Here is a 19083-nt window from a genome sequence, read left to right as displayed (position 1 = left end):
GCTGATGAGTTCGAAATTGGTATGCTGAACTTTACAGGAGCTAAGGATGAAGAAAGTGCTGAACCAGGCTCACCACACAACTCTCATAGAGAGGAAGAGTCTGGTCCAGCACAGAATCAGGTAGCTCAAGAGGTAAGGGAAGGAGATAGTGACTCAGATGCTCATCCACATGAAGATGATGCAGATGAGACCACTATGGAAACTGGTTCACCTGCTCAAAACAACAATGAGACAGGGGGAACCAGTACAGGAAGGTTCAACATTAGAAGAACAAATGCAAACTTTGATATGAACAAATCTTTTAAGTACAAGTCCTCTCACCCCACTGATCTAATCATTAGTGACATTAACAAGGGGGTGCAGACAAGGAATTCTACTTTGCAAAACTTTTGTGCATTCTATTCCTTCTTATCAAATGTTGAACCTACTGACTATAAGGTTGCTTTAACGGATCCAGATTGGGTTCTAGCCATGCAAGATGAACTCAATCAGTTTGAGAGAAATCAAGTATGGCATCTTGAACCTCGGACGGAGAACATGTCTGTTATATTGGAACTAAATGGGTGTTCAGGAACAAATAGGACGATTTAGGAATTATAGTCAGAAACAAAGCTAGCACTAGTACAGAAAAGGCAATTTGCGTGGGATGTGAGGCGCCTATTTGCGTCGGACACTTGTACGACGCCAAAGCCTTCGACGCAAATGACTAAGAAACGATCTGCGTCGTATGTGGAAACGACGCAGATTAAGTAGTTATTTGCGTCGTACGTTATATATGGTGCGACGCAGATGAGTCTGCCCAGCCAACATAGAGCTGTAATGTGCGTCGCACATCTCCTAGGGTGCGACGCAGATGACTGATTTGCGTCGCACCTTGGGATACGTGCGACGCAAATTGATATTTTTTTTAAAAAAAAAAATTTTTTTTTTTTTAGAGGGAAAAGAAAATTAATTACAGAAACGTTCATGACTGGAAAATCAATGAAGGATACGTTCTGTTGCAAACACAATAATAAACAGATAAAACGATATACAAAAAAACGAATACAACTCCACAACAATAAAATAAAATTACAGAAAAAAGAATACATAAATTATAGAAAATCAATTAATTAAAATTACAGATATACAACTCCACAACAATAAAATCGATATACAAAATATGGGAGTGAACTGAAAAAAACTCAAAGAAACCAATAATAAACAGATATACAATCGATATTTCAGATGGCGATGCAAAGGAGATCTTTCATGACCGAAAAACCTTCATCGGACAAGCCTGAAAACGAATAAACAAAAATTTAAGATATGAAAACGAGAAAAGGAATTTCATAACTGAAAATTTGAAAGAAAATCCTAGATCTGAAAAATAAACCCTGGAGGCGCCAAAGAAACGAACTTCTAGAAGTGAAATGCTGAGATCTATTTAAGATCTGAAAACGAGAAAACGAGAAAACGATTAAACGAACGAACTTCTAGAACGAGAAAAAAAATGAAATACCTGATCGATTAAAGATCTGAAAACGAGAAAACGATTAAACAAACGAAACACGAAATACCTGATCGATTTTATCGGTGCCAAAGAAAAAAATGAAATGCTGAGATCTAAATTCTGAGATCTAAGTTCTGAGATCGGTGCCAAACAAATAATGAAATGCTGAGATGATCGGTGCCAAAGAAACGAACATCTAGAAGTGAAACGTACCAACTTCGATCGATTTCATCTGAGATGATGAAGTTCGACGAATGAAAGAGAGAGAGAGAGAGAGAGAGAGAAGATCTTTGATGCATATTACGAAGGAGAATTACAGTTGAGTGAGGGAGAGGGAGAGAGAGAGAGAAGGAGGGAGGGAGAGAGAGAGAGGGAGATGAAACGGCTGGAGATGAAAATGGAATGACTAATTAGGTTAAGTGAGGGAGAGGACGCGTTTTTAGGGTTTGGGCCCAATGTGCGTCGGATGGTGGACTGGGTGCGACGCACATTAGGCTCAATCCCCCACTTGACAAGCTCAGTATGCGTAGTACGCGGAGCTAGGTGCGACGCACAAAGGTAATTTGCGTCGCACTTACATACGGTGCGACGCATATTGCTCGTATGCTGATATGAATATTGATGTTTTGCGTCGAGTGCTCTTTGTCATGCGACGCACAAAGGTAATTTGCGTCACTTCTGTGTCTGTGCGACGCAAATCCGGGGACGCAAATCATCCTTTTTCTACTAGTGTAGGCTAGTGTTTCAAGGGTTTAATCAACAAGAAGGAATTGATTATGATGAAACCTTTGCTCCAGTAGCCAGGCTTGAAGCTATCAGGATATTAATTGCATTTGCTGCTCATATGAACTTCAAACTCTTTCAAATGGACGTTAAGACAGCCTTTCTTAATGGTTATTTGAAAGAAGATGTTTATGTAAAGCAACCCCCTGGTTTTGAGGATAATGTTTTGCCAAATCATGTTTTTAAACTAGACAAAGCTCTTTATCGTCTCAAACAATCTCCTAGAGCATGGTATGAGAGACTTTCCAGTTTTATTTTAGAAAATGGCTATAAGAGTGGATCGGTTGACCAGACACTATTCTTGAAAGAAAGGGAACTGATCTGTTAGTGGTCCAAATATATGTTGATGATATTTGTTCGGAGCTACTAACCCTGATTTGTGTAATGAGTTTGCAGATTTGATGAAGAGGAATTTGAGATGAGTATGATGGGAGAACTGGATTCTTCCTTGGGCTTCGAATCAAGCAAACCAAAGATGGAATCATGATCCATCAACAGAAATACCTCAAGGAGCTGCTGAAGAGGTATGGTCTACAAGATAGCAAGTCCTATGAAACACCTATTCCAACTTCTACAAAATTGAGCATTGATGAGAAGGGAAAAGATGTTGAGGGAAAGCTATATAGAGGTATGATTGGATCATTGCTTTACTTAACAGCCAGTAGGCCAGATATAGTGTTTTCAGTAGGGTTGTGTGCGAGATTTCAAAGCAACCCTAAAGAATCTCACCTAAAGGCTGTTAAAAGGATTATGAGATATCCCAATGGTACTGATGATTTGTGTTGTGGTATCCAAGGACAGCAGCATGAGCCTCATTGGATACACAGATGCTGACTTTGCTGGTTTATTATGGACAGGAAGAGTACTTCTAATGGCCCATTCTTAGGTTCTTGTCTCATTTCATGGGATCTAAGAAACAAAATTCTGTAGCCCATCCACAGCTGAGTCTGAGTACATTGCTGCTGCTTTGTGCTGTGCTCAACTCTTGTGGATAAAGTCACAACTAAAGGATTTTGGGGTCTGTATCGGAAGTGTTCCTATTTTATGTGACACCAATGCAATCAATATTTCAAAAATCCTGTCCAGCATTCTAAAACCAAGCATATTGAGATTAGGCATCATTTTCTAAGGGACAAGTTGAAAAAGGTAATGTTGAGTTGGAGTTTTGCAGGTCAGAAGATCAACTAGCTGACATATTTACAAAACCTTTGAGCAGAGAAGTGTTCATCAAGCTTCGTACCTTGTTGGGTATGATTAAATTAGACAATGAGCTCTTAGGTCTTGATTGTCCTTTGGCTAGTCAAATGATGTCAATTGTGTATATATTTCTTTTTCTTTGTACATTTTTTTCTTTTGCTTTTTAGGGCTTACAAAGTTCTTATGCGATGCTGAACTGATCATCTTAGTACTTGGGTACTTAAGCATAAGTCTTAAAAAGGTAAGTTGGCACAGACCAGTTGCAAACCACTTGGGAACCAGATTCTTGAGGCGGTTATTCTCTGAATAATTTTCAAATTTCAAATAAGGAAAATAAATGAAGTGACGGTTGTAATTAAAGCAACTGCAGTTTGCGAAGAACGAATATATCCGGTTGGTTATTTTCTTGGCATCTTATATATATTCTTGCATGTGATCATACTTTCCTTATTTCTTTCTTATTCTCTTTGATCACATATTTTCCTGATATTCTTTTCCTTTCTTTGCTTATATTCTCTCGATCAACCCCTAATTCCTTTTCTACTTCTTTGTTTCTCGAATTCTTGAAACACAAATTGTTCTAGTTTTCTTTTCTTGTTCTTAAGTGCTCAAAACAGAGTGAATTCAGTCTCATCATGTCAAAAAGGAGGAGTACTAGGTTGGCAGAAAAGGAGGTTGAAGAATCTCCCAAAATTGAAACTAATTAAGAAAACAAAGGAAGTGGCTAAACCAGTGGAGAAATTAAAGAAGAAGGAAGGTGCTGATGTTGAGGGGGAAGTTACTAAGAAGGAGAGTGTTAAGGCTTTGCTAGCAAGGGCACAAGGGTAAAGACGGTTGCTAGGAAGGGTGCTGAAACTTCCAAAGGCAAGGGATTGAGCAGGAACCAGAACCAAACCAGTTCCAGCTGACAAAAAGAGGAAGCTGCCTGCTATTGTTGCTGCAGAGGGTTCTAAACCCAAGAAAAGTAAGTCTATCACTCCCGAGCCTTTGTATGATTTGAGGGATAGGTGTATTCTGGTTGGTTTTTCTGTTGCAAAGAGTTGGGTTGATCAGAAATTCTTGCATGAGGTTAAGGAAGCTTTAGAATTTCAGAAATGGTCTGTTTTGTTTGCAAAAGAACTTGATGTGTTTATGCCTTTGGTTGAGGAATTTTATGAACACCTGCATACTAAGAGATGGTCCTACTTTGCTTTTATTAAGGGCACTCCCATTAATTTATCTGAGAGATTTTGGCTGAAATTCTCAAAGTCCCAAACAAGGGACTTGATGTGTACTCAAGGGAGAACTGGCCCACAGTTTATAGGTCAGAAGGGCATGACATATGCAGGTGGTGTTCTGAAAATGAAGAATGAGCAAAGGGTGATGCAGCTGGTGCATGGACCAGTACGGAATCAGTTCAGGCCGCTCATGCTTTGGTAAAGCAGTTGAGCGAGCAGAATCAGATGATGCAGAACATGATGAACACTGTTACTGAGTTGTGTTCTGCAATTCAGGAATCCTACAGAGCTGGCATTCAGTCAAGAAAGGATTCTGAAGAAAAAGGAAGAGTCATCACATGCTGCTGGTGATGAAGATGATGATGAACTGGTTTCCGAGGAAGAAAGAAGAAAGGAGGAGGAAGAAAATGAAGAAGATGTTTCAGAGAATCTTGAGGAGGAAGAAGATTATGGGACTGAAAACGACTCTGGAGCTGATTGATTTCTTCTCTTTTTCTTCTTATTATATTTTGCTGCTAACCCTTCTCTTTTATTAAACTTTATATCTGGTTACCCCCTCTTCCCAAATTACAAAAACATTTGCTCTTATGTAATTTGGTCTACTACCGGTCTGTAATAACTATTATTTAGGACTTGTCGCTTTTGGTACTTTGCAGGAACAATGGTAGCATCAGCATCCCTAGAATGTTGTTTGAGCTGCCTATTTAGCATGAACTTCATATAATTGGTAGTTTAACTACTGGTTGTGTTTGTTTTTGTTAATTTGTTTGGTTCCTTGATCTATTTTGATGATGCCAAAAGGGGGAAGCAGGTGTGAAGTTCTGTGATCTTTTCCACCAATCTTAGGGGAAGCAGGTCTGGTGTTACAACCTGTGTGTGTTGCAGCAACTAGAGCAAGGCTGAGTGCCTTGCTAGAGGTGACAGATCAGAAGTGGTCTGGAAGTGAGTGTATTCAAAGCACTTTACTTCTTTTCATCCTAATGGCTTAGAAATAAGTCTGAACAACTACTGATGTTCTTCTTGCGAATGCATGTTTAAGTCTAAGAGCTCTGAGTCTAATTAGTATTTGCCTATGGTACTTAGAAACTCTTTCTTAAACTAGTGTCAGTTAGTTGTGAACTGGTGTACTTGTAAATGATGCTTAATCTGCAGGAACAGTACGAGACCAGTGCCTTGAGTTGTTATCTTAAGAATTCAAATTGTTTGAAAAAGTTCTCAAAACTAATGATATTATTTACAGGGGGAACTTCAGGGTTTATCATCATCAAAAAGGGGGAATTAGTTGAGTTCTGTTTTGAGTTTTGAGTGATGACAAACCACATTGAACTATTATATTGCATGCATGTTTCTGTTTACATGTGTAGGTGCCAAAGAACGAGTTCAATGGATAGAAAGACGAAGCTTGTGAAGCCAAGTCTTGAAGAATTGCATGAAGACCAAGATCATGTTGTAGCATTTAGGTTTTAGATGCAATGTAAGTGGTATAAAGGTGTTGATGCACTATAAAGGTTTAAAACTAGAAAGATGACTTAGTAGTGGATGACAAGAAACCTCGGTTACTTGTCATACACAACTACAAGTAAACTTGGTTGATTGGAACAGTCTGGGAAGAGATCTGAACCAGTCCTCTAGGGTTTATTTCATGCATTCGTATTTTTGGAAAGTTTTCTTTCCGCGCAAAATTGATTTTCAAAATACACGGATGCATGGTTTGTTGCGTGAGCAAGATTTCTTGAGTATGGTAAGTATGTTATATGATATTATACTGATTTTATTTGATATCAAATAAAATCAGTGAGTATATTTTCCTTGGAATAATTTCCATACTTCCGAGGAAAATATACTCTCCTAATATCATGTAACATTTACTTAGCAAAGGCTTATTTAAGGAGTTCTGCTAGCACACAAACGGTGGGGCTTTTGCACGCATATTTTCATATACTCTAAGCAAAAGCATTCTCTCTCTCAAGCTCTCTAACCTAGCACAAACCCTAATACCACATAGATCTTAAACAACTCTCATTCTAAGCGTCTAAGGTTGTTTGTTCTTGAGAGAAAACTTGTAAGTGAGCAAATTGTGAGTTCAGTTTGCTGGGGAAGTTGATCGGGGATCAACTTCATTTGAACCATCATAGTTGGTGGTTGGGTCGAACTTCCATAGGTGGAAGTTGGGGAATCTTCTTGTGCAGAGGTACATAAGTGATTGAGTGTAATTCTTTTGTTATTCTGAGTTGATCAATTAAAGAGTGAGTGAGTGGAGGACGTAGACTTATTAGAAGTCGAACCTCGTTAAATGCTTGTGTTGTTTATTCATTGCTTTTATTTCCGCTGCTAGAGAACTGTTCCTTTACTGTTCTTACTATAATCGAAAAATTTACAACATTCGGACAAACACTCAATTCATCCCCCCTCTTGAGTGTCACTTGCACTTACAGAACCCATGTATCGATAACAGATTAAAGCTTACATCGTTAGTAGTAGGCACTTTTAGTTATGTTTCACCCTCCACATTTTCTATGGACTTGGAATAATTGTGACTTTATTCGAGCTATATGTAAGAACATTATTTTAGATTCTTGTTTGGATACAAAAAGGATTTACATTGAAAATTAAGAATAATTGTCTTACTTGTCAAAAGAACGAACTATTTTTTTGTAGCCCTCACTTGGTTAGTGGGCTCTACATGCGAGATTTAGAAAGACAAGTTTATAACATCGATACTTAAAAGGTCAAATCAAATGATTAAAAGAAAACATAACTTTTGCATGTTGTCTTGGTTACGCAAATGAGAGACTTATCCAAAAACTTCAAAAGGAAGGACTTATAGAATCATTTAATTTTGAATTATTTTACATCTGAATCTTGTTTATATGAAAAGACGACAAAAGCTCCATTAACAGGTGTCCGTGAAAGAGTAACAGAGTTATTAAAGTTCATACATTTTAATGTTTATTGACCAATGAGTACAAATTTAGATGAAATTATTAGTTTTGAATAACTTTCACGGATTACTTTAGTAGATATTGGTATACCTACCTTATGAAGCACAATTCCAAAACCTTTGAAAGGTTTAAAGAATTTCAAATAATGAAAGTACATAATTAGCTTGTCCAGTTATTCCAAGTTATACGATCTAGTTAAGGTGATGAATATTTGAGTCAAACATTTGATTGTTCTGGTTCCCATGGTGTTTTATTCAAATCATTGAACCTAAGGGTTTGGATTTTTTTTTTTGTTTCTCACCTTGTTTACCTCCTTCCTCTCGTTTCCTTATTACATATAAGTGGACAGCTTTGCCAAAAACATGGTCGAACGAGGTGAAAGTATCTCCCCACATTCTCCCTTGCAGGTCAACGGTGAGCCCTTATTCAAAGCGTGAGGCCTTAGCTTCCTTAGTAGGGGAAAATTCAGGAGCAAATTTCATGATCTCAATGAATTTGCAGTATGATTCCTCAACAGACATGTTCCCTTACTCTAGCATAATAAACTCTTAGGGTTTCTGCTTTTTGAGATAAGGTGGATAATACCTATCCCTTAAGTCGTCTTTCTTGAAAGCTTCCCGTCCAAAGACAGGTGTTTTAGGAGGTTGTCCTTAGCTTAAGTCCACCAAAAGTGGGCATACCCCTGTAGGTAATAGCTTGCTAAGCACAATGTTGTCAATGTTGTCATCTGGACAGGTGAGGGTAAAGAAAAGCTTATCAAACTCCCCAACCCAGTTTTCCAATTCTTCTTGCCTCCCTTTCCCATTCAGTACTGATGGGTTCCTACAAGCAATCTTTTCAGACAAGTCCCCATCCCGAGTATGTTCTTAGACAAGGTTAGCTGTAATCTGCACTACTAAGTCACGAATCGATTGTTCGACATTTAAAGGAGTCTCAGGCGTGTCATACACTTAGTAGTTTATTCACTTAAATATTACGCATTTGCACGTTCATACAACACGTTTTTTTACTGCGAACAATCATTAAGTCTTTATTAACTTGCAATAAAACCATTTCAAGTAAGACGTTACATGAAATAATAAAAGAAATAAAATATTTTATTATTATTGGAAAAGGGGAAAATTTATTATTTCTAAGAAAACATCATATGAATAAATGAATGAATAAAAAATGCTAATTTTCTACTTTTCATGCAAGCCTTACTATTAAAACTGAAATAAACAAATAAAAGAATATTCTAATCCTAATTATTATTTAAAAAAAAGGGACTATAAAGGTGAGCTTTGTCATCTTAGTCAGGATTTTGTATTCCTTATTTCATGTCGGCTTCGTCCTTAGAAGGCTCGTCATCCTCTATAGGTTCATCTTCCTCTATGGTTTCTTCTTCTTCTTCTTCTATGGGCTCTTCTCCTTCTTCCTCTATAGGCTCTTCTTCTTCTTCATGATCATTTTCCTCAATCGGATTCAGCAGGCTTATTTCCATTAGTATCTCCCTCTTTCTCATTTTCTACGTCAAGTATAGGTGCAACATGATTTTCCTCAATCATCGTGATAAAAGACCTATGATTCCCCTCATCATCGGAAATGTAGCTAACATTCTGAGGTTTGACATTTGGTCGTCCTTGGGTATGAATTCATTGTCAAACATTTGGTGCCTTGCTCTTTTTATAGCTTTAGGTGGCGTTTGTGGCTCGGGTTTAACTCTAGGGTTCTTAGAATTCAAATCTATAACCTTAGTTGCCGAGCTTCCCCCACATGATAGGTTCCTCTAACTGGAGGTGATGAAGTACATGGTTCACAACTTATTTTCTCACGAATTCTACATTCATTTTCGCAGTATTTTAGGTGAGTAATGAAATTCTCTATAATAGGAAGGTATTGGTTCCAGTAAGTATGTTTGTCCCGGTTAAAAACTCCATCTTCTGACCACAAATCTCCATATTGGTGTAGGAAAACGTAAGGTTCAATGTTAGGGATATATCGAAACATGAATTTTTTTTTTCTCCAGTTCTGTCCTTAGCCTTGTATCTCCCTTCATAATTTTATATTCCATAGCAGTTTCATCATATAGGCCCATATGTCCCAACACTAGTACATTATTAACGATTTGTGTCGGACCTCAGACCACCATTTGCGTCAGACATTGGTACGACGACACAGGTATCGACGCAAATAGTACATAAGTGATCTACATCTGTTTGGTGTTCGACGCAAAATATGAGTCATTTGCCTCGCATGTAACATAAAACTGATGCAAATGGGTTTTTTTATACGTAAAAAAAATGCCATTTGCGTCACATGTAAGGTTACATGCGACGCAAATAGCTTTTTTATGAATAAAAAAAATCTATTTGTGTCGCATGTTAGGTAACATGTGCCGCAAATGACATGTTTTTTTGCCATTTGTGTCACATGCGACGCAAATAGCTTCTTTTATACGTATAAAACCGCCATTTGTGTCACATATAAAATAAAGTCAATTGCGTCGCACGTGAATTACATGCTATGCAAATAGCTTTTTGTTAGTCTAGTATAAACACTAGGTCAACTACAAGAGGTGGGAGGGGTGAGTTGTAGTTAGGGAGATTTTTAAACTTTTTGCGGATAAACTAAAATGAAAGCTAACAAAGAGAAGAAGTAATAAGGAAGAACACACAAAGATCCTTTTAACAAGGTTCTCTTCCTCAATTCTTTAGGAAGAAACCTTGTTGTTTTATTTATAATAGTTCTTACAACTTATAATAAATCAATCCTCACTTAGTTCCTCTAGGAACCAGTTTCCAGTCACCTTGTTCCCCTTGAACACGTGATTTTCCTCACTGACTTCACTAGAAGTCTTCTCTTTTTTTTTTTTTCTCTTGATTACAAGATTTTGTTCTCTCAATCCACACCATAAGAATATTACAAATGTGTATGTTAAATGAAGAAGCAATTACAAGAAAAACTTTCTAAGTAATAATTCACTTGATGTCGCATGAAAGTTCTTAAGTTTTTCTTCAAATAATTTCTTCCTTAAATAGATGTCGAAGTACTTCCTCCATTGGGACATGGTGTGCTCCAAATTATCCTCAACTCGCGCAAGTGAATAATGGAGATCATGGGCTTTGCTTTCGCTGCACTTCTTCCACGTTCTTTGCAACGGAAATAAACCCTTTACACTAGCCGTTAGTGGCGACGTGGTTACAGAGCTTCAAGAGATCGGCTCCTCAAGTTTTGCCACTCCATGAGAGTTTGTTAGAGAGAAACAAGGGAGCATCTCCACGATATTCTCCACGTTATTATTCTCCACGCTATTTTCATCTATTTTTTTTGCATAATCACAACCACAATATATATACTAACTTAAATAATCTTTTATCCAAAGATTTCTAAGTTACTAGAATATTAATCATACCATATGATAAAGATTCAAAGAGTATAAGATAAATACCTTGACTTAGATTAAATAATCAATCTTTCTCAACAAAATATAAATTCAAATTGGGACATTACATTATTTTTGATTTTTATAATTTTTGCTTAAATAAATAAATAAGTAATATATAGTAAAATTAACCTAAGTATTTGGCATCATCAAAACATGAAATACAACAATATTCCCCCTTTTTGATGATGGCAAATGATTGGCAAAAATTACAAAGTAAAAAAAATAAAATAATAATAATGTAACAAAAGTTCGAAGATTATCTAAAACTATTTAGCACTCTAAGACACTAAATTGTACACTCAACTGTGACTAGGAACATGAGACAACAATCCTAGGAACAGAGACAAAGATGATCCAGAGACGCAATGGAGAATAAGAAAATCATAAAGTTTTTAAAAATGCCAATACATATCTTCCCTTTTGTCATCATCAAAACTAATTAATGAAACCTGCAGCACTAGTAGAGTCAACAATCTTGAATTAAGGCAAGTAGCTCTAACATATTATCTCATAATATTAGCCATCCACACATATTCCAAGAGAAAGGCACGGGAACTAGCACAACAAAGTAGTCAAATATCAGGAGCAGAGTTTAAAAAAAAACGATGAGAGATAGAAAAAGAAAGATGCATATATAGAAAGGCAGGAGATTGCAAAAAAAAAAAAAAAAAAATATGATGCAATAGTTCGACAAATATACAGCCCAAAATGTAAAATATTTTAATGTCTAAGGGGGAAGGGACTGGGATCAGGGTAGTTCATGAATGGGAAAGGAGGCAGCAACAGTGTCGATCTTGGTACAACTGTTGGAAGCACCCTTGTTCACAACATGAAGAAGTTGATCATGTTGAACATCTTGATGTGCAATTCGAGCTTCCAAAGCTTGCACCCTAGTTCCCAGTAAAGCAATTGAAGCTTGAATCTCCTTGAGTATCCCATGAAGACCCGAAGTAGATAGTAGAGGAAAATACATAGCGTGAGAAGTTGTTCCTGAAGGATCTTGCTCCTCATCCAGATCAATCATGATCCCACTAACTGGGTTCCTCCTAGGTTCGGCAAGCCTCTAGCTGTTCTTTACAGCTTGCTTTACCCTAGATCCTACTTCCTCTTCTCTCTTCCTCTTGCTAGCAGGTGTAACATCCTTCTATATCTTAATCTTCACCTCTTCAACCTCAAACCCAACACTCCCCCAGTAACTTGTAGGCTTAGGCGAGAGAGGGTGTCTTTAGTTAGGTAATTCTCGGGTTCTAGTGCAAAAGAGGGTTTTGAGGAGAGTTTAATCTTGCACTCTTTGAAGATTATGGTAATGAGATTTCCACAACCAATGCGAATTTCGTGGGTAATGCAATGAGTAAGGTGGGTTATGATTAAGGCAGGTTTATTGATGGGAATGTTGTTGGCTAGGTAGTACATGAGAGAGATCAAGAAGATTGGCTTGGGTTCTTTTGGAGGTGCGAGGAACAAGAAACCGCCAAACAAGTTGAAAATAGAATTTGTGAAAAGGGTTGAGGTCTTTTGATCCATAGACAGATTAGTAGGAAGGCCACCAAAAAATTTCAAAACTTTTTCATTTTTAGCCTCACGCACGTTGAGTTTAGCCTTCCCTTTCACATACTCTTTGTACCTAGCAGAAGGTACGTACATTGAACCATTCACCAAGTTTCTATTCATCAAACTGAACCAAGTTTCCCCCAACAACAGTGATACACAAACCATTTGAATTCACAAATTTTGAACAAAATTCAGTCATCTCAAATTCATACAGCCCCTCATCAACATAAAACTTTTGATCATTTTTGAAAAGCAATTATATCAAGAATTTCCGTCCACTTCACTTTTTTGCACCAAACCAAATCAACACAAAAACCTATTAAAAATTTCGAATACTTCGACTTTTTACCTCTTTTGTGGACATTTGAATTTCTCTCTCTACTTCGTCTTCTTCCTCAATTTCATCTTCCAATTTCCCTCGATACATTATTACTTTCATCATATTCCACAAGAGGATTTCTCTCCTGTGAAAGAGGGATACTTTCAGTGCTTGAGCGTTTGGGAGCGATTGAGGTTAGGGTTTTGAGAAGAGAGAGATAGAGTTGGAGAAATTTTCAGATGTGATGGTTTTGCAGTGAGTATAATAACGTGAGTAATGATGGGATGGAGGGAAAGGTTTATGAAGGGGTTTTATGCGCGTGAGAGGAGGAAGTTCATTTAATGTGGTTCGTTCCCTTTTTCTTAGACATTCAATTTTTCAAAAGGGCATATGCATTTTATTTTTCAAAACAATGCAACGTATGATGTGTGACTACGAAAATGAAAATCGAGAAATAAAATAAAATAAAAGAATAAAGAAAAATAGAAGAAAGAAAAAGAATGAAGAATATTTTGAACTCATGCTAATGATACCTTCGAACAAGTTGTACAAGTATTGTATTATTCTCATAGTACTAGTGGGGACACTAAGGGGAATATTATGAGACTAATGTGAGTTCTCAACCTCAACTAAGGTGTATGAATAAAATTCATGAGAATTACAGGACACCTTAACTACGGGAGATTAATATATAAGCATTCTCAAATTATTCTGATCATCCCTAATTCTAAGCGAATCTTTTCAATTTTTTCTCTAAGAAGAGGTTTAGTCAAAATGTCGGCTATTTGATTTTCAGATGGAAAAAATTCAAGTTTGACGAGACTTTTTTCTACATTATCTTTCAAAAAGCGATGTCTAATATGTATATGCTTGACCCTTGAATGATGAACCGGATCCTTAGAGATACAAACAGCACTAGTGTTATCACAGTAGATAGGAACACACTTAAACTTAATGCCAAAATCTCTTACTTGTTGCTTGATCCAAAGGACCTGGGAGCAGCATGCAGCAACAGTTACATATTCTGCCTCTGATGTGGATAAGGCAATAGTATTTTGCTTCTTTTAGCTCCATGACACCAAGCTTGATCCTAGGTACTAGATAATACCGGATGCGCTCTTGCGGTTAACCAAGTCGCCAGCGTAATCCACATCCAAATAGCTTATTAGGTCAAACACATTGCTGCGAGGATAGAACAAACATTAGTCATCGCTTCCTTTCAAATACCTTAGAATTCTTTTAACTACTGTTAAGTGAGATTCTTTGGGATTTGATTGGAACCGAGCACATAAGCCAACGCTGAAGGAAATATCAAGTCTACTTGTAGTTAAGTAGAGTAATGAACCAATCATACCTTGATATTGCTTCTCGTTTACACACTTACCATTTGAGCCTTCATCTAACCTTGTTCCTGTTCCTATGGGAGTGTGATTAGTTTTTGAATGTTCCAATCCATATTTCTTGAGCAGTTCCTTGACATACTTTTGTTGATGAATCATTGTTCCTCTTTCGGTTTGCTTAATTTGCAAACCCAAAAAGAAGTTCAATTCTCCCATCATGCTAATTTCGAACTCACTGCTCATAAGATTAGCAAATTCCTTGCAAGGAAGATCATTACTAGCACCGAAAATGATATCGTCAACATAATCTGGACTACTAATATGTTTGTTCCTTTTGATCAAAGGAACAAGGTCCTATCAACTTTACCTCTTATGCAATCATGTGAAAGTAGAAATTTTGACAACCTTTCATACCAAGATCTAGGAACTTGTTTCAGCCCATATAGAGCTTTATCAAGCTTATAGAGTTGATTTGGTAACTCTGGATTTTCAAATCCAGGAGGTTGTTCCACATAGACGTTTTTATTTAAAAAATCATTTCGAAATGCACATTTAACGTCCATCTGGTACAACTTAAATCCCATAAAGGCAGCAAAGGCAATCAAAATTTTAATTGCTTCTATCCTAGCAACAGGAGAAAAAGTTTCGTCGAAATCAATACCTTCATGTTAGTTGTACCCTTTAGCTACAAGTCTGGCTTTATTTCGTATGACGATTCCATACTCATCCAGCTTGTTCTTGAAGACCCATTTCAGCCCAATCACCTTTTGATTTTTTGGCTTGGTCTCAAGATGCCAGGCTTTGTTCCTCTGGAACCCATTCAATTCCTCTTGCATGGAGTTAATCAAATCAGACTCAAGAAGGGCTTCATGATGATGTCGAGGTTCTGTCATGGACAGAATGGCTTGGAAGGCTTAAAAATTCTTGAGTTGGGATCTTGTCTGAGTTCCTTTCTCAATGTCACTTATGATTAATTCCAACGGATGGGATTCCTGGCATTTCCATGGCCTTGATTCAAAACTCATTGTTCTTGTTCCTTCAACTAGAGATTCTTCAGTTGCTTCAACTTCAGGTTGTTCTCCTACTTCTGTTACTTCATCTGCCTATTTATCCTGAGGAATAGGATCATGAGCATTCATCTCGTTCTCAGAAATATGCTTCTTATCAGTACCTGCAGGTGTTAGTTCCTCATCAAAGTTGGCTGACTCTTCAGTACGAGTCAATCCAATTTCAAAATTGTTTTCATAACATGGATCCTACAGAGAGTTAGTTTCATCAAAAATGATATGGGTGCTTTCCTCAATGCACATTGTTCTTTTGTTAGAGTCTATATGCTTTACTATTAAAAGCATATCCTATAAAAAATGCTTCATCACTTCTAGCATCAAATTTTCCTAGATTGTCTTTACTATTATTGTGTAGAAAACATCTATAATCAAAGACTCTAAAATAAGAAATGTTGGGTTTTCTTCCTTTTAAGAGTTCATAGGGGGTCTTCAAGGTAATAGGTCTCAGCATGACCCTATTGATGATATAGCAAGCGGTGTTTACTGCCTCTGCCCAAAAGTTTTGCAAAAGTTTTTTGGAAGATTCACTACAAGAAAAGCTACATATAGAGGCAATCATAAGTTGCATCTAAATATATGTCTCTATTGGTGTTTAGAAGCAATTTTCTTGCTGCCTCTAATTAGTCCATCGCTAATTATAGGTTGCCCCTAATGCCACCCTTTTGAGGCACACAAGTTATGGTGCCTCTAAAGACACTTATGTTTAGAGGCAACCATGTGCATGTCGCTAATAATTGGTTGCCCCTAATGCCCCCTTTTTGAGGCACACAAGTCATTGTGTTTATATAGCCACTTGCATTTTGAGGCAACCACTAGGCAATCACTAAATATAGGTTGCCTCTAATTATACATTTTTGGGGCACACAGTGTTTATTGGTGATAAGACCACTATGTTTTTAGTGGCAACCATAAGTCTGCCTCTAATTGTGAGTTGACTCTATTGCCACCTTTTTGGGGCACACAAATATTGTTTCTAAAAGTAGTAACGTTTAGAGGCAATTATAATTCTTGCAACAAATTATGAATGAAGGCAACCACTTCTTTTGCCTCTAAATATATTTAGAGGTAATTATACCTAAAAAAAATCTTTGGGGACATTTTTATTTGTTGCTCCTAATCACAATTAGATGCAACTGCAAAATTTAAAAAATAGGTTTTTTGATGCACGAAAATCTCATGATGGCATTTGCATATGCAACCTAATTTATTCATAATTTTTTGTTTTGTCTAAAAAGAAGAAATTTATAACATATCAAGAAATGGAATATATATTAATCAAAGAAAGATATTTCATTCAATCGATGATGAAATCTATACACAATCCATAATAGTAGGAAAAACAAGCCAAATGTACATCCAAAACGACAAACAAGCCAAAAGAAGCAAAAACAGTAGTTTAATCCTAGCAACAAAAGTCTAAACAAAAGCTGACTAATCATTGCGTCATGAGTAATAATATATTCAACTCATTCTGCCATCATCACTTCTTTCAAATTTCCTACGACTGCACATTAAGCATGACAAAATGGACGTGTGGCTTGTCAACAATATCATGTAACCAACCAAAATTATCTGCAAAAAAACCAAAAAAAAAAATGCTTTAGCAAATTTAGTTACAAAATGGCTGCACAACATGATTTTGATAACATGAAACCTTCAACAAGTTAAACTAATACTAATTACCATAGTTTCATGTGTCATTTTACGAACAAGAGTTTTGTCACTCTTGGTGCACATCTCCTCATACAAATCCAACAATCCAAGCCTTACTTTATGGCCTTACTTTATCGCGTTCAAACTGATATCATAAAAACTACATAGCTAAGTAAATATTCAAAAATGAAATTAGAAATACAATGAAACACTAAGCATGACCATATCTTAGTTACTTGTTCCGTGAACCAAAAATTGTTCCTATTCTTCATATATTGTTAAAAATCTTAGGAGGCTAGCTTGTAGAAACAATAATTCTGATCCACTATTATGTTCAATACAATTATATAATTTATACACAAACATGGTTATGTTGGATTTCAGATAATTATGCTATTTAAAATCATATTTATTTAATTTAATTAGAATCTTATGAAGCCCTGTAAAGCCCTTTTCTGTTTATCCCCTCTTGTCACATCTGGTACATAGTTTCTCTTGGTCCAAACAATTTCACATAGTGCAATGGGTAGAAGCTGCAGGCTATGTAGCATGGGTACTTCTTCTAGGTACCCGTACCCGCACCCGATACGATACGTATCCTGTATGGTTACGCGTACCCTTTCCTAAAATTTCAAAATCTTACCGTTTTATGCCCCCGTACCCGAATCTGCACCCGTACCCGTATCCGTATATGTGCAACCTAGGGTGCAGGTGGTGGTGCTATTGCTGCATTTGATTTTACTACCAAAGGTGTTCTTCAAGCTGCTGTAGATTTGATGGTAGTGGGAATTTAGACACCGGAGCCGATTATGGTGGTGCTCCTGATATAGATCATCGTAATCCAAGAGTACAAAAGGAGTTAGTAGATTGGATGAATTGGCTTAAAACGGAAATTGGCTTTGATGGGTGGAGATTTGATTTTGTTAAAGGATATGCTCCTAGCATCATGAAAATTTACTTGGAAAAGACTACACCTGATTTTGCAGTTGTAGAGCTTTGGGATTCCATCAATTATGACTCAGATGGAAGACCAGACTATAACCAAGACGGGCATAGAAATAAACTAGCACAATGGGTAGAAGCTGCAGGTGGTGGTGCTATTGCTGCATTTGATTTTACTACCAAAGGTTTTCTTCAAGCTGTTGTGTAAGGAGAATGGTGGAGAATGAAAGATTCTGAAGGCAAGCCCATTGGATTGATAGGAATTACGCCAAAAAACGCTGTTACTTTCATCGATAATCATGACACTGGCTCTACACAACAACTCTGGCCATTTCCATCTGGTAAAGTCATGCAAGGATATGCTTATATATTAACTCACCCGGGATTTCCATCAATAGTAAGCACATCGACCTTAATTACTGTGTTATCTAGATATAAGAGAAATTCCATCAAAGAAACTCTACTACATTGTGTCTTATCTTATCATAACACCATTTTCTTGTTGCAGTTTTATGACCATTTCTTTGAATGGGGCATTAAGGAAGAGATCGCTAAACTGACTTCGATTAGGCTAAGAAATATGATTAATGGATCAAGTGGTGTGAACATAATGGCCTCTGATGCAGACTTATACGTTGCAATGATTGATGAAAAAGTTATTGTTAAGATTGGACCAAGATACAATGTCGGCAATCTAATTCCCTCAAATTTTAAAATTTCTACTTCAGGAAAAGATTATGCTTTTTGGGAAAAGCAAGGTTAAGACATACTTATGCACTATGCGAATTCAATATTTGCACCATGTTTAATATTTATGATGATTTGAAGGGGAAGGGGATTGATAATTTGTGAGAATCGATATAAAAATAAAGAAAAATAATCATTCTACACTACCCATAACAATTTCACATAAATTCAATTAGCACAATAGCACAAAATCTTACAAATGGAAAGTGGAAACAATAGTAGCAATAGTTAAGAATGTAGATTTCGTATGCAACAGTTGTTTTCGTGCAATGGAAAGAAAAAAAGAAGGCGAAAATAAAGATAAAACAGCTTTCAACGAATCAACTAAGTACTAACCTGTCTTTGCAAGAAGTAGATCGAAAAAGATTAGAATTGAAGTAGAAATACGAAAAAATCGAGCAATTTA

General features: G+C 36.7%; 1 pseudogene; it reads left to right on the top strand.

Moving 5' to 3' along the window:
- Nucleotides 1-17510: 17510 nt before the first annotated feature.
- Nucleotides 17511-18693, top strand: LOC104884452 (alpha-amylase-like; annotated as a pseudogene).
- Nucleotides 18694-19083: the final 390 nt, after the last annotated feature.

This window comes from Beta vulgaris, chromosome 3 (assembly GCF_026745355.1).
Source record: "Beta vulgaris subsp. vulgaris cultivar EL10 chromosome 3, EL10.2, whole genome shotgun sequence".
Lineage (NCBI taxonomy): Eukaryota > Viridiplantae > Streptophyta > Magnoliopsida > Caryophyllales > Amaranthaceae > Beta > Beta vulgaris.
Note: the sequence above shows the minus strand (reverse complement) of the source record. Positions and strands in the feature narration are given on the sequence as shown.